Genomic DNA, 15,371 nt, shown 5'->3' on the forward strand with positions numbered 1-15,371 from the left:
AGACTGCCCTCCTCGCCACCACAGACAACATCCGCACGCTCCTCGACCAAGGCCACACAGCAGCACTCATCCTTCTAGACCTCTCTGCAGCCTTCGACACCGTCTCCCACTGCACTCTCACAGCCAGACTCCATGACGCCCGCAAACAAGGTACCACCCTCGACTGGCTCCGCTCCTTTCTCCCAGGCAGAACCCAAAGGACCAGACTCCCGCCCTTCCTCTGCGAACCCACAGAGATCAACTGTGGAGTACCCCAAGGATCGCCGCTCAGTCCCATGCTCTTCTACATCTACATGGCCGCCCTCACCGCCATCATCAGACAGCATGGACTCAGCATAGTATCCTACGCCGACAAAACCCAGCTCATCCTCTCCCTCACTAAGGAACCAGACGCAACCAGACTCAGCTTCCAGGAAGGAACGAAAGATGTTGCATCCTGGATGAGCAGTAGCTGTTTGAAGCTGAACTCGGAGAAGACAGAAGTCCTCGTCCTTGGACCCACTCCCTCAGCTTGGGACAACACCTGGTGGCCCACCACCCTCGGTAACCCCCCACACCCACGGCCATGCCTGGAACCTCGGCATCATACTCGACTCCTCCCTCACCATGACCCGCCAGATCAATGCCGTAGCCTCCACCTGCTTCAACACCCTCCGTGTCCTTCGCAAGACCTTCAAATGGGTCCCCCCCCCAATCCAGAAAGACAGTCACCCATGCACTCAAAACAAGCAGACTAGACTACGGAAACACCCTCTATGCTGGAATCAACAAATCTATGCTACACAAACTCCAGACCATCCAGAACACCAAGGCCAGACTCATCCTTGGCATCCCACGACATCATCACATCACCCAACACCTGCGAGACCTCCACTGGCTCCCTGTCAAAAAGAGGGTAAGTTTCAAGCTTCTCACCCACGTCTACAAATCCCTCCACAACACCGGACCCAAATACCTCAACGAAAGAGTCTCCATCCACGTACCCATGAGAAACCTCTGCTCCGCCAACCTCGCCCTAGCAGAAACCCTGCGCATCCGCAGAACCAGAGCAGGTGGAAGAGCCTTCTCCTACGTTGCGGCAAAGGCCTGGAATGAGGACCCAGTCAACATCAGATGCTTCCCCACGCTGCACACCTTCAGGTAGAGACTAAAGACCTGGCTCTTCAGCTGACTAGGAGCTGAACCTCCCACCCCCAGTGCCTTGAGACCTTCACGGGCGGGTAGGGTGCTTCACAATTCCTTGAATGATTGATTGATTGATAGGGGTATTGGGGGCTAGTCTCTGGAAGCATATGCCAGACACCGGCAAGGATACAGTTTGGGCCCTTGATTGAGCATACAGCATAGGATAAGGTATGCCCCCACGCAGCATGCCCTTGTTAAATTCAGTCAGATCTGAAACAAATACCACTTAAAGTTTAGGGACAGCCAAAAACAACCCACCCTCCCCACCCTCAATCCTGGACTGATTTTGTGAATTACTCCAGTAAGGCATTGGGTGGCTGGGTTAAGGATAGCAAAGCGAGTTACTTTGATGGGCTGTGCAATTTGCTTATGAAAGAGCATGTGTTCAGTAATTGTTTTGCAGAGTTGCACTGACACCTTATTGACTCCAGGCACAGTACTCCGGGAGCGTGAAAAGGAGGCTGACCTTTTGATCAGTGTCCAGAAAAGTACCTTGGGGCAACCCCAAGAAAGGTAGACAGAAGGAGGGGGCAGACAGGAAAAACCAAAAGGAATTCTCTAAAGCCCCTCAATAGAGTTTTCTAGGGAAGTAAGCCCAGTCTAACTAATCCAGACCAACAAAAGGGAAGGTTTTATGGGGAGAAACACCAGGGCTTTATCCAGCTCGAGTACTTTGATTGCTACCAGCTCAGGCACAGAAAAGAGGATGCCTTCGGCCCCCACCGAAAGCAGGCCTCCCCGGGTATTCCTAGAGTAGTACTGGCAGAGCTAGTTGTGGGTGGAGTGCAGAGTTTACCCTTGTGCCCTTAGGTGAAAAGGAGATGGTGCTTAAAGCTCACATGCCTGACAACACTATGAGGACGCTTACCATCAATGGTCAGAGGGAGGCGGCTTTGATTGACATAGGAGCGAGTATGACAACCTTGAAGCATCATCCGGGGTCTTCAGAGTAAGTGCTCCCCAATGTAGTCTATCAGGTTGAGACAGCTGTCAACCGGGTAAGCCACTATCCATTGGCTGTGGTACCTTTGAGTGGGGGTGATGTCTCATGTTCCTTAAAGATAGCTGTAAGGCCAGCCATGCCGGCTGACTTTCTGTTGGAGAATGACTTCGTTTTGACAGGTGTGAAAGGATGTTACTAGATTTTTTTCTCCCAGTAAAACTGGCTGGAAACATTGTATGAGAATTTGAGTGTAGCAGCAGCAGCCAAATCTCATTTTCGTTTTTTTTTCTACAAACAGTGCTTCATCCACTGGTTAAAAACGTACACCTTCTTCCCCCCTCTAGTCTCCCAACACCCCTCCCGCATCCCCACCCCTTGCACTGACAACCGCATACATTTTCCACCTGCTCAGAGCAGATGGTAAATGTATTTGGGCAAACTCCATGGAAGGGCGAATTCTGTGTCGTTTAAGAGCCAGAAAAAACCGACCCCACACCATTCCTGGTGAGTTAACCATAATTGCACGGTACTGGGTGGATTTATCACATGGTATTGATAAATGTGTATGTGAATTTACCAATCACAAATTCACCCCAGTGCCGTGCAACTCATAATCGGGGCCTGGGAGCTATACCTGCCCTCTAGTCCCAGAGCATGGGTTAAAACAAAGCTTAGTATCAAATGGTATCAACATAAAACAAATCGTGAGAAATAGAGGTTTGGGCCTCGCAGAGCTGGATCATGGCATGGGAGAATGGCCAATAGTGTATTAATGATGCCCCGGACCCTGTTCCAGGCAAAGTAAAATGTCACCTGGTCCACTGGCTGGAAAGTGAACCACAGCTGTAATCTGGGTGTAGTGGATCCCTAACACCCTGATGCTCCAGTGACACAGCACTTGCTGCGTTATTAAAACTGACGCCCCTGAGTGGGGCCTCTTCCCCGGGGGACTCTCATCTATGGTCCACTGCTGTGGTGCCCAGAGGAGGTGGCTCCATCCTCTGGGATTGAAGCACTAAACCCTGGCTTAGAGACCCAGGGGAGGGGGCTAGGGTGCAGCAATGGTGCCAGGAGCCCCAGTACAAACAAGGTCAATTGCCCCCAGCACTAATTCCAATATGGTGACGCAGACAATCAGGGAAAAGAAATGAAGGCTAAATTGCATCAAATGATTCTCTTTAATGAGCATGCATGACCAAACAAACTTTTCCTACACTACCTTAACAAGGGAATCCTAAATAAACCATTTAGGTAGGGTCATATTAAGGGAAAAAGAAAGAAAGGTGTCTGACGTCAGAATCTTCAATAGAAACACTCTGACAATGGTTCAAGTAGCATAAAGCTATGCAAGCAGCGGCATAGGTCTGCTTACTTCAAAACCCTAAGATGGATTCGCTCACTCACTAAACCCAGCACATAATATCAACGGCAGTCGACTTTACATTCCCACGTGACGACTTCTGGAGAAATTTCCATAGCTCTGGAACAACTGGATACCTCCAGCACCTTTCCCACCTAGATAATGCATAATCTTTCCTTGGCCATTCCTTTCCCACAGGAACTACTCTCTTTGCTTCTCACCTCAATTTTCTTGACTGACTCCTTTGTCTCATGCTTTACTATCCACTAAGACAAAACTCCTTTCTTCTAACTAATGAGGCTTTTCCACACCTGTAGTAGAAACAAAATGAGACAAAACATTCCACAGCAAAGACTGAACATAGATATAACATGAGATTATGATGTGAACTTGCACTGAAATAAAGAACGTTAGGCTAAAATGAATCAACATGTGAAGTTAAGCTAACATACACATTAGGCTGCACTTTAACTGTCAACTTTGACTAGTGCTTTGGATTACACATATATGACCATTTCTACAAATTATATGTTATGGGATTTGTAGAACGCACGGCTGCCCCATCAACGGCGCTTCCCCGTGCTAGATCCGCAGATACCATCTGAAAAGGGAAGTGAAACAGAGGATTATTGAGGGAAGAGACCGGTCTTAACTGCCGTCCTAAAAAGCCATATGCATGAATATCATGCCGCAACAACAAAAGTCTCATTATAATTATACCTTCACATAATTAATCCGGGTTATTTGTATGAACCTGTCAAATACTAATTGCACACATCCTAGTTAAATATCTCACAAAAACATGTCATGTTAATTTCTCCTATCACGTTAATATGTGAGCTGTCATGTAACTTTACTAATCACGTTCTTAACATGTATTTCAAATAGAGCACGTTCAGTATGCAACACTCCACTCTTTATAGTGCATTAGTGACAACAGAATATAGTAGAGCGCTGACTATGCTTGAGTATGATGCACTCCTACATTATCTCAGATGGGATCAAGATTGCCCTACTTCAGGAGCATGATTGCATGACTGCGGCCTGATTCTCGTTTGCATATTCCAAATGCATTATGTATAATCACTTTTGTAATAAAGAGGACGGCATGCATATCTGTCATCTGTAACCCGTCTGCTGAATTTTAAATCAGGCCCTTAATTTCCTTCTTAGTTTCTGTTTTAAAGGCCAACAATGGTGCTTCGTTTTATAAGTGCTGGCCTGTTGTGATTATTATTGCTACACTGGGTTTAATTAGTTATGCATGAAATAAACTATTCAATAATTCAAGACAGTATACTTTGCATAATATTTCCACTGACACAATTATCCAAACGTATTACGCATAAAGCATGTAATTTGTGTGAAAATGATGGGCCTAATTGATGAAACTTTGACACAGTGAAGCAGACCGCCTAGCTGTGCTAGATGAAAGGGAAAGGGCAGGAATCCGCTGTATTTAACATTATATGGCGTATCCCTGTCTTTGCACCTTCCTGCACAAACACAATCCTTTGAGGAATTTTCCTCTTTCTATGTGTGCTGTAGAATGCAGCACACATGGAAAGAGGAACAATAAAGATATTTCTCTTTGATACGCCTCACCTTGGGAGGCTTAGCATTTGTACACAATCCCAGGTTCACCACTAATGGCAAATCTATGAATGCACCAAAATCCATAGGTAGATGCATGAGAACACTCCACCAATGGAAGCCTCCCTCGAGTAGTGTAACACCACGCAGCATTTGTTGCTGCATTGCATTATTCTTGATTTATCAAGCTACACAATGCCACGTCTTTGCGCCCCATTGTGTGGATAAAGAGTGATGCAACTACCTGATATATCTGCCCCTTTGTGTATTATTATCATTCAGTCTGTGGGTTCATTTTCAGTGATTTTAAGGGCCACTACCTAAGGTTCACTGAAGGTAGCCTCTGTGCAAATTTAAGAAAGGGTTTTGAATGAAAAGCAATGAAAAGTCTGTTGTTACTTATGCTATAGAGGTTCTCTAAGAACAGCACACCTCTTTCAGTGGTCACAGTCTTTACTAGTTGCTGTGGTATGATACCTCGGCTGGACTGGTAACCTCAACCATCCCTGGCAATCTGCTCAACCGGCCCGATGGTGGCTGGGGGTGCTAGTGAGAAGCACCGCTCTCGCTTTTGTTCTTTTGTTACAGAGGGCCGATATTGCAGCACTGCTGCAAAACTACGGCCAGTAACAAATCCAGCCCCACTGGGTCCAAAATAGGCGCCCACCCTTCCGGCCCACTGGGAAAAAGCATGGTGCCCATTACGGCCAGTATGATACTACTGGTTGGTGATGGTTGGCATTGCTCTCTGTTAAAGCTTCTGAAAAGAAGGCTTGCAGCCACCCTCACCACTCTGCATTTGGACCTCCATCCTGTTAGGGCCCCGTCACCCGGCCACATTTCCAGTCAAGCAGAGAGGACAGCTACATCTGTAGAAGCTGAGGATGGACTTTCAGAGATGTAGCTCAGCTGTACTAGTGATGTCAACCTGGTGGCCATCTTAAAATAGAGCTGATATTCTGAAGTTATAGTGTGTTGAGAAAAAGCAGTACTACTCTACGACACCATCCTGGTTGTCAGCTTCAGGGTGTCAATGGTGGAGTAGGGAGAACGGTGAAGGTGAAAGATGTTTTCAGTTAGCACTCTCTGAGTGTGAAGCAAGAAGGGATTTTTGGTGCTTGTCAACAGGTTGGGCAGGAGTATAAACTGTGTTTTCTGTGGGGGCACTGTGATTGTCCGTAGGAGGGAAGCACTTTTGTGGGGCCCAAGGGACTACTCTGGCTCAGATGAGATGGAGGCAGAGTTATTTTTTCTCCATGTGGCACATCCAGTAAGACTGTGTTCCCCTTGCAGGCAGGACTTATTTTCCCTTTCCTTGTACTCCAACTGTAATTGTGTTTCTCCCACACAATGACGTTAATCAGTTAATTGGAATGCCACCAGTCACTTCAGGGAAAACGGTAACAAAAGAATGGCGTTAATGGCAGCTCTATGTTAGGCCATTAAGGTCCTCCTAATAAATTACCTGTTCCTGTACACTCCTACAGAAATCCTTGACCACTATGAGTATTAAGTCACTGCAACACTCAAAGCAATTAGTTTCACTTCAGATGCACAAAACCTTGTATATCCCAAACAACCGTAATCACCCCTGAAACTTCTCTAGACTGCTGTAACAGCTTATGTCCTATTCTGCAAAACAGTCACCACCATAAAGAACATATTCTCTGTCTCTGTCATCACAAAGGAGGTTAATTGCAAAATCCTCCTTCATAATGTCACTGTGGTCCATGAAATGTATGCCATCTCTAGTTTATCATCATTGCAAAATGCTTAACCATCCAATGACGTGAAGAGCAAGCCTGATTTATTACTGTCTTTAATCCATGTCCACATCATAGTCAAATTTATCCTTCTGCTTTTAATCGATGTCCACATATCCTTCTGCCTTTAATCTATGTCCACATAATAGCCACATTTATCAATGGCATGTCCTGGCCCTCACAAACTCAACCATATCACCCCTGAAAAATTAAACTCCAGTGGATCCATTTTGCTCAGCTATTCACTCATCTCTGGCTGCATTTGAAAAACACAGGAAACAGTGGCGACCAAATGTAAGAAACTGGGTTGCTAGTTCAGGGGGTGAAACCCTTCTCAAGTAGCAGCCACAATTACTCAGGGTGATGCCACATGCAAACCCTAAGTGCCCAACCCTCAGGTAGCTTGGCACAGAACAGTCAGGCTTACCTCAGAGGCAGTGAGTAAAGTATTTTTGTCAAACCGCAAAATCCAAAGGCAATCTCAAAGGTGGGGAACTAGAGGCATAGGGCCTCAAGGGAGAGCCAGCCTCCAACATAATGCTATTCATAAAAAGGCCACGAGTTAACTAGGTTTCAGAGTTTTCTATAACTTTCTTTATGTGTGTCTAGTTACTCTATGACACACAAAGTTTGACTGGTTGGGCCCGATTCACAGAACTAACTTAAGACAAAATCCTAAACTTACTACCATTTTGGTATTCACAGAATGCACTTACTGCTTTTGGTATTCACAGAATGCACTTACTACTTTTGGTATTTACAGAATGGATTTACGACTACTAACTTTACGTCCGCACTCGGGCCGGAAATTCCGTCCCGGAGGCGGAGCTTCCGGCACAGAGGAGGGGCTTCTGGGCCAGAGGCGGAGCTTCCGGCCCAGAGGTGGAGATTTTGGCCATGGCTAAATCTTCGCCACTGGCCGGAATCCCCACCTCCGGCCCGGAAGCTCCGTCTCCGGGCTGGAAGCCCTGCCTCTGGGCCGGAAGCTCCGCCTCCGGGCCGGAATTTCCGGCCCGAGTGCGGACGTAAAGTTAGTAGTCGTAAATCCATTCTGTGAATACCAAAAGTAGTAAGTGCATTCTGTGAATACCAAAAGTAGTAAGTTTAGGATTTTGTCTTAAGTTAATTCTGTGAATCGGGCCCAATGTCTCCACAAACCTGCCAGGTGTCATGCTTCATCATTGGACAAAGCCAAGCTCTCCAAAACCATGGTTTGATGGACTGCGGGCCTACACCCTGTGATCAGGGAAGCACTTTTCCAGCTAAGGATCCATAAAACGAATTATAAACCAATGTGGTGATTCAGTAAGGCTTTTACTTAGCAGGATACCACTTGTAAGTAAAAACTGGGCGTGGAGTATACGGGAACAAGTACAGAGGAAAGACTGTGGTGGGAGGTCCTGTTGTGTTATTGTGGAAGATCCTGTTGACAAGGACTTGTGATATGAAGTCTATAGTCTGGGATGCGTTGCGCAGACGGGGTTATGTGTCGGTTTCGAGGAGCTGTAATGCGGAGTCCGTCATGTTGTGGAGGCTGTTGTTGCCAAGGGATGCGAGGGCCTGCACAGAGGTTGCGGTGGTGGGCTGCAATGCGATGGTTATTGCAGCGGTTCTGATCCATGCAGAAGTTGCTATGTGTCGTTCTGCTCTGTGTTGCACTTCTCAGCAGAGGAGATGCATCATTTCTGCTGGGTCCACAGGGGCTGGCACAGCACTTTAGGACCACGTCCAAGGGTCCAGGTCTGGAAAGTCACCAGGGCAGGGTAGACTCACCAATGGCAGTGTCCAGGTGCAGGTACAAGGTTGTTGGAGCCTTCTGCTCCTGAGAATCAAGTCCGGAGGCCAGCCAACTATCCCTTGGGGTTCTAGGTTCAAGAGATGCAGGCCCAGCCCTGCTCACCCATGCAGGAGTGCAGCAGGCCAGCACAGCAAGTCAGCAGCCAGAAGAGTGCAGTCCAGCAGAGTGTTATTGCTTTAGCAGCACAGCAGTCCTTCTTTCTAGCAGAGTATCCACAGGTACAGAAATCTACTTAAGTGGTCGTGCCTGAGGTCTAGTATCTATAACCACTTTGAAATGGGGAAGAAGCTTCTACAGATGACATTTTGAAGTCCCCGGGCATCCTGCCTTCTCTGTCCTGGCTCTGTACTAACTATAGGGGGTATGTATCCCTTTATGGGGAGGCAGGAAATAGCGTATTCAAGTGTAAGTGGGGCTGTGCCCAGTTCCTCCCTCCCATCCTGCCAGTGATGGTCCATCCAGGCACACATACATTCCCTATTGTGTGTTGCTGCCTACGAGGAGTACACAAAGCTCAACTGCAATCTACACCGAGTTATGTGACACAATTAGAGGCTATGTGCACTAATTGCAGGAAAATATCAACTTTCTAAAAGTGGTGTTTTAAAAAATCTGACTTCACATTAAGTTATTTTAAATTCCAATTCCACAGACACCAAATATGAGCTGGTTACCTGTTCCCATTTGGAAATTGCACTTACATAATAAGCTAACTCCAATGTTATCTTATGAGAGAGGTAGGCCTCGCAGTAGTGAAAAACAAATTTAGAGTTTTTTACTGCCAGGACATATAAATCTCATAGTACATGTCCTTCTTGTTAAATACATTGCACCCTGCGTGTCTTATATGTATGGAAAAGGAAGGTTTAGGCCTGGAAAATAGGTTCAAATGGCAGTTTAAAAACTGTGCATACTGGCTGCAATGGCAGGCCTGAGACATATTTAAAGGGCTGAGTAAGTGGGTGGCTCAATTAGTGCTGAAGGCCCACTTAGTAGCATGTAATTTACAGGCCATGGGCACAGGTAGGGCCATGTTACTAGGACCTCACAAGTAAATTAAATATGCCATTTGGGTATAACCCAATTCCACCATCTTTTGAGGAGAAAGCACAAGTACTTTAGCACTGGTTGGCAGTGGTAAAATGCACAGAGTCCTATGGCCAGCAAAAATGCAGTATTCAGTGCTTCGTCTTTGCACTGGCTGTCTCATTATATATGCGCTAGGGTGTTCTAGATTGGAATGTGAGGAATGTTGAACTGAGGAACAACAGTTGAATGTTAGCCTTGGTGGGCCCCAGATATTATTGGTGCAGTCTCTTGTATTCAATAAACCTACAAAAAATACCACTCGTATACGACGTCGTTACTACAAAAAACTAAATTTAGCAGCGAGTGGAGGGTCAAGGCAAAAATGTTGGGTGTGACCGTGCAGACATGGACAGGTCAAACATTAAACAACTCTCCGCATACCCACAGATGGCCTGTTAAGTAACCTGCAATCATATTTCCAGCCTTGTGGGGGATAATGTAGTTTTACCTGCTCATGGCATGGGCTTCACACTGATTCTCAGTGGCTTTTTAAGCCATTGACCACCAGGTGATGCTCAAACGCTTGGAAACACGCACATGAAAACACCCTATCCTGGCTCACACCTTTCTTGAAGAACAGCAACCCGTGAATCGGGTCCCCAAAATTACTACTGCAGGTTCTCTCAGGGATCTGCTATTTTAGCAGTTCACTTTAACATCTACATCATCCCATAAACTAGCATTTTTAATCCCTTCACGTGGATAACAAATGTCTGTGGCTGACATGCTGAGATACCTATAACTGGAAGAATGACCTTCAGAAAGTGGACAGTTATTTATCAGACATCCAAGACTGGAGAAATCTCAACTTGTTCTACCTTTCTAATCGAAAAACTGAATCTCCTCATGGGTCCTATAAATCCGGCTCCCTAAGCTTTACATAGTTCAATAGTGTAAGCCACAACTCCTATGCCATTTCTGAAAATTTGAAAACAATGTAGTGTCATCGCAAGAAGAAAGTAGCCTAGTTGGGCCGGTGCCCCATCTGTAAATGTGCTGCCCACTGCCCCCCTTGTTCTCCACAACTGGCGGTAGCTACATCCAGTAAATAAACACCCTGCACAATTTGCCTTGCAACAGCAATGTCATTCCTATTTACATTTCAGGTTTTACTTACTCTTGCATTCTCTGAGAGTATTTGCTTATTCCAGGATGAGTTTTTTCATGCAAGACATTACTCATGTATACTGCATAGTGCGAAAAGAGTTGTTTCGATGTAGATGGAGGAGTGTGGCTCAATGGTTAGAGCGGCAGACCCTGAAGCAGAGTTCTGGCCAGGGACCAGGGTTTGATTCCCGCCTTGGCGGGGCTTGGGCTCAATTTCCTCGGACCTGTCTATTCTCGCCTCGGTGCCTATTCTAATCATGGGCCCCATGCTGCAACTCTGGGCAATAGCTTGCTTAGCCACCACACTGGCCCCAACAGCGCTAAGGATGCCTGGCTTCACCCTGGGGGTGCCCAGGAGTGGACACTTCACAGGGAAAGCCAGGAGGGGTTCCACAGCGGTATGAGTATCAGTGCCAGGAAACCGTAAAGGCGACACCGCAAGGTGGCCGTCTAGTGATAGTGCGCTCTATAAGTACCTTGACATTTATTTAGATGTATGAGCTAAAGTTGTGGTTCGGCCATGATTGAGAACTGTGTAGTTCAGGCCAAATGCAGTGTGAATTTCTCATAGAGCCATAGGGGTTCAGAATACTTACTCATCCAATCCTTCTCCTCTCTGCAGAGGGCATAGAGCAAAGGTCAGGTTTGCCAATAGAAATTTTCATTATATGCGAAACTGAGTGAAGGAGGTACAAAGCTCTCAAAATATTGACCGTTACAGACCATGCAGTGCATACGTGTGAGTGGGTACATTGTGCGTGAGGAGATTGTTGAAGTGAAAGGAAGCATGCCCAGGGGAATGAAAGAGGGTACTGATGAGGAAAAAGATGGAGTGTGAGATATGCAGACTGAGTATTTCCCAAAGATATGAGGAGAAAAAGAGAGTAAATGTCGAAAAAAGCGTCTGTAGAAGAGAGTGGTGTGAAGTGGGGAATGTGAGTAATTAGAGACTCCTAAAACCTTACAACTACTACAGCCCATAGTAATGTTTATATCACAGTCTGCTCATAAAGTTAAAATTACTTTGTGTGTGTGTGCATATGTGCACTAAGTAATAAATAAGTTTTGCACCGCATAAGTTGGAGTCAGTGCCCACTTCTTCTGAGGTTTGTGAAATTGGGATCGTTTTTGTGATGAGGATGATGATGATAGTGGGCCTGCAGCACTGATTGTGCCACCCACTAGGGGTGGGCGGAATTTGCGAAATTCACTTTCGCATATTATCGCAAAAATGTTAAAAATCTCTGCAAACACGCGGAAATATCGCGAAGATGCAGAAGTTTTTTTCTCGCCCGTTCGCGGTATGTTCTGCATGGTCGCGGCTCGACAACTTACCCATGCGGTTGTTAGCGGGCGCAACCATCTTGTTTTCACTTGTCTCGCGGTGCATGATCGCGAGAAGAAAGACGTGATCGCGTGACGAATGATGTTACTGCGGGCGCGAACTGTCGCGAGACAGCGCAAATGGCTACCAACAATCCAACATCTCGTGGAGAACGCAACCGGATCAGGAAAACTGGAGTCAAGCTATCCTGGCTGATGACGGCGGATAGCCAGAAACCGGTCCTAGGATGCTTGATTCCGGTCCAGGGAAGACATGGCTTGGCAGTTTGGACTGGACTGTTCCCATGAGGTACAGGGTCAAGACTGATTTGCATATGGCCATGTCTGAACTGGGGTGGCGTAGTGGGCAAAAGAACGATGGATTTAACCCAGATCTCTTGACTGGGGGAGAATGTCTGCATTGTCAGCATTCCGTCCATCATTTGTTTGTTGTAACGCTTTTCGCCCTAAGTGGAATGGGTATGCCCAGACGTGGGTCCCGTGCTCACTACGCCACTGGAGTCAAGCTATCCTGGCTGATGACGGCTGATAGCCAGAAAACGGTCCTAGGATGCTTGATTCCGGCCAAGGGAAGACATGGCTTGGCAGTTCGGATGGACTGTTCCCATGAGGCACAGGGTCAAGACTGATTTGCATATGGCCATGTCTGAACTGGGGTGGCGTAGTGGGCAAAAGAACGATGGATTTAACCCAGATCTCTTGACTGGGGGAGAATGTCTGCATTGTCAGCATTCCATCCATCATTTGTTTGTTGTAACGCTTTTCGCCCTAAGTGGGATGGGTATGCCCAGACGTGGGTCCCGTGCTCACTACGCCACTGGAGTCAAGCTATCCTGGCTGATGACGCTGACAGCCAGAAACCGGTCCTAGGATGCTTGATTCCGGTCCAGGGAAGACATGGCTTGGCAGTTCGGAATGGACTGTTCCCATGAGGCACAGGGTCAAGACTGATTTGCATATGGCCATGTCTGAACTGGGGTGGTGTATTGGGCAACAGAACGATGGATTTAACCCAGATCTCTTGACTGGGGGAGAATGTCTGCATTGTCAGCATTCCGTCCATCATTTGTTTGTTGTAACGCTTTTTGCCCTAAGTGGGATGGGTATGCCCAGACGTGGGTCCCGTGCTCACTACGCCACTGAAGTCAAGCTATCCTGGCTGATGACGGCTGATAGTCAGAAACCGGTCCTAGGATGCTTGATTCCGGTCCAGGGAAGACGTGGCTTGGCAGTTCGGACTGGACTGTTCCCATGAGGCACAGGGTCATGACTGAGTTGCATATGGCCAGGTCTGAACTGGGGTGGCGTAGTGGGCAAACGAACGATGGATTTAACCCAGATCTCTTGACTGGGGGAGAATGTCTGCATTGTCAGCATTCCGTCCATCATTTGTTTGTTGTAACGCTTTTCGCCCTAAGTGGGATGGGTATGCCCAGACGTGGGTCCCGTGCTCACTACGCCACTGGAGTCAAGCTATCCTGGCTGATGACGGCTGATAGCCAGAAACCGGTCCTAGGATGCTTGATTCCGGTCCAGGGAAGACATGGCTTGGCAGTTCGGACTGGACTGTTCCCATGAGGCACAGGGTCAAGACTGATTTGCATATGGCCATGTCTGAACTGGGGTGGCGTAGTGGGCTAAACAACGATGGATTTAACCCAGATCTCTTGACTGGGGGAGAATGTCTGCATTGTCAGCATTCCGTCCATCATTTGTTTGTTGTAACGCTTTTCGCCCTAAATGGGATGGGTATACCCAGACGTGGGTCCCGTGCTGACTACGCCACTAGAGTCAAGCTATCCTGTCTGATGACGGCTGATAGCCTGAAACCAGTCCTAGGATGCTTGATTCCGGTCCAGGGAAGACATGGCTTGGCAGTTCGGACTGGACTGTTTCCATGAGGCACAGGGTCAAGACTGATTTGCATATGGCCATGTCTGAACTGGGGTGGCGTAGTGGGCAAAAGAACGATGGATTTAACCCAGATCTCTTGACTGGGGGAGAATGTCTGCATTGTCAGCATTCCGTCCATCATTTGTTTGTTGTAACGCTTTTCGCCCTAAGTGGGATGGGTATGCCCAGACGTGGGTCCCGTGCTCACTACGCCACTGGAGTCAAGCTATCCTGGCTGATGAGGGCTGATAGCCAGAAACCGGTCCTAGGATGCTTGATTCCGGTCCAGGGAAGACATGGCTTGGCAGTTCGGACTGGACTGTTCCCATGAGGCACAGGGTCAAGACTGATTTGCATATGGCCATGTATGAACTGGGGTGGCGTAGTGGGCAAAAGAACGATGGATTTAACCCAGATTTCTTGACTGGGGGAGAATGTCTGCATTGTCAGCATTCCGTCCATCATTTGTTTGATGTAACGCTTTTCGCCCTAAGTGGGATGGGTATGCCCAGACGTGGGTCCCAGGCTCACTACGCCACTGGAGTCAAGCTATCCTGGCTGATGACGGCTGATAGCCAGAAACCGGTCCTAGGATGCTTGATTCCGGTCCAGGGAAGACATGGCTTGGCAGTTCGGACTGGACTGTTCCCATGAGGCACAGGGTCAAGACTGATTTGCATATGGCCATGTCTGAACTGGGGTGGCGTAGTGGGCAAAAGAACGATGGATTTAACCCAGATCTCTTGACTGGGGGAGAATGTCTGCATTGTCAGCATTCCGTCCATCATTTGTTTGTTGTAACGCTTTTCGCCCTAAGTGGGATGGGTATGCCCAGACGTGGGTCCCGTGCTCACTACGCCACTGGAGTCAAGCTATCCTGGCTGATGACGGCTGATAGCCAGAAACCGGTCCTAGGATGCTTGATTCCAGTCCAGGGAAGACATGGCTTGGCAGTTCGGACTGGACTGTTCCCATGAGGCACAGGGTCAAGACTGATTTGCATATGGCCATGTCTGAACTGGGGTGGTGTAGTGGGCAAAAGAACGATGGATTTAACCCAGATCTCTTGACTGGGGGAGAATGTCTGCATTGTCAGCATTCCGTCCATCATTTGTTTGTTGTAACGCTTTTCGCCCTAAGTGGGATGGGTATGCCCAGACGTGGGTCCCGTGCTCACTACGCCACTGGAGTCAAGCTATCCTGGCTGATGACGGCTGATAGCCAGAAACCGGTCCTAGGATGCTTGATTCCGGTCCAGGGAAGACATGGCTTGGCAGTTCGGACTGGACTGTTCCC

Source organism: Triturus cristatus, chromosome 3_2, assembly GCF_964204655.1.
Source record: "Triturus cristatus chromosome 3_2, aTriCri1.1, whole genome shotgun sequence".
NCBI classification, from domain to species: Eukaryota; Metazoa; Chordata; class Amphibia; order Caudata; family Salamandridae; genus Triturus; species Triturus cristatus.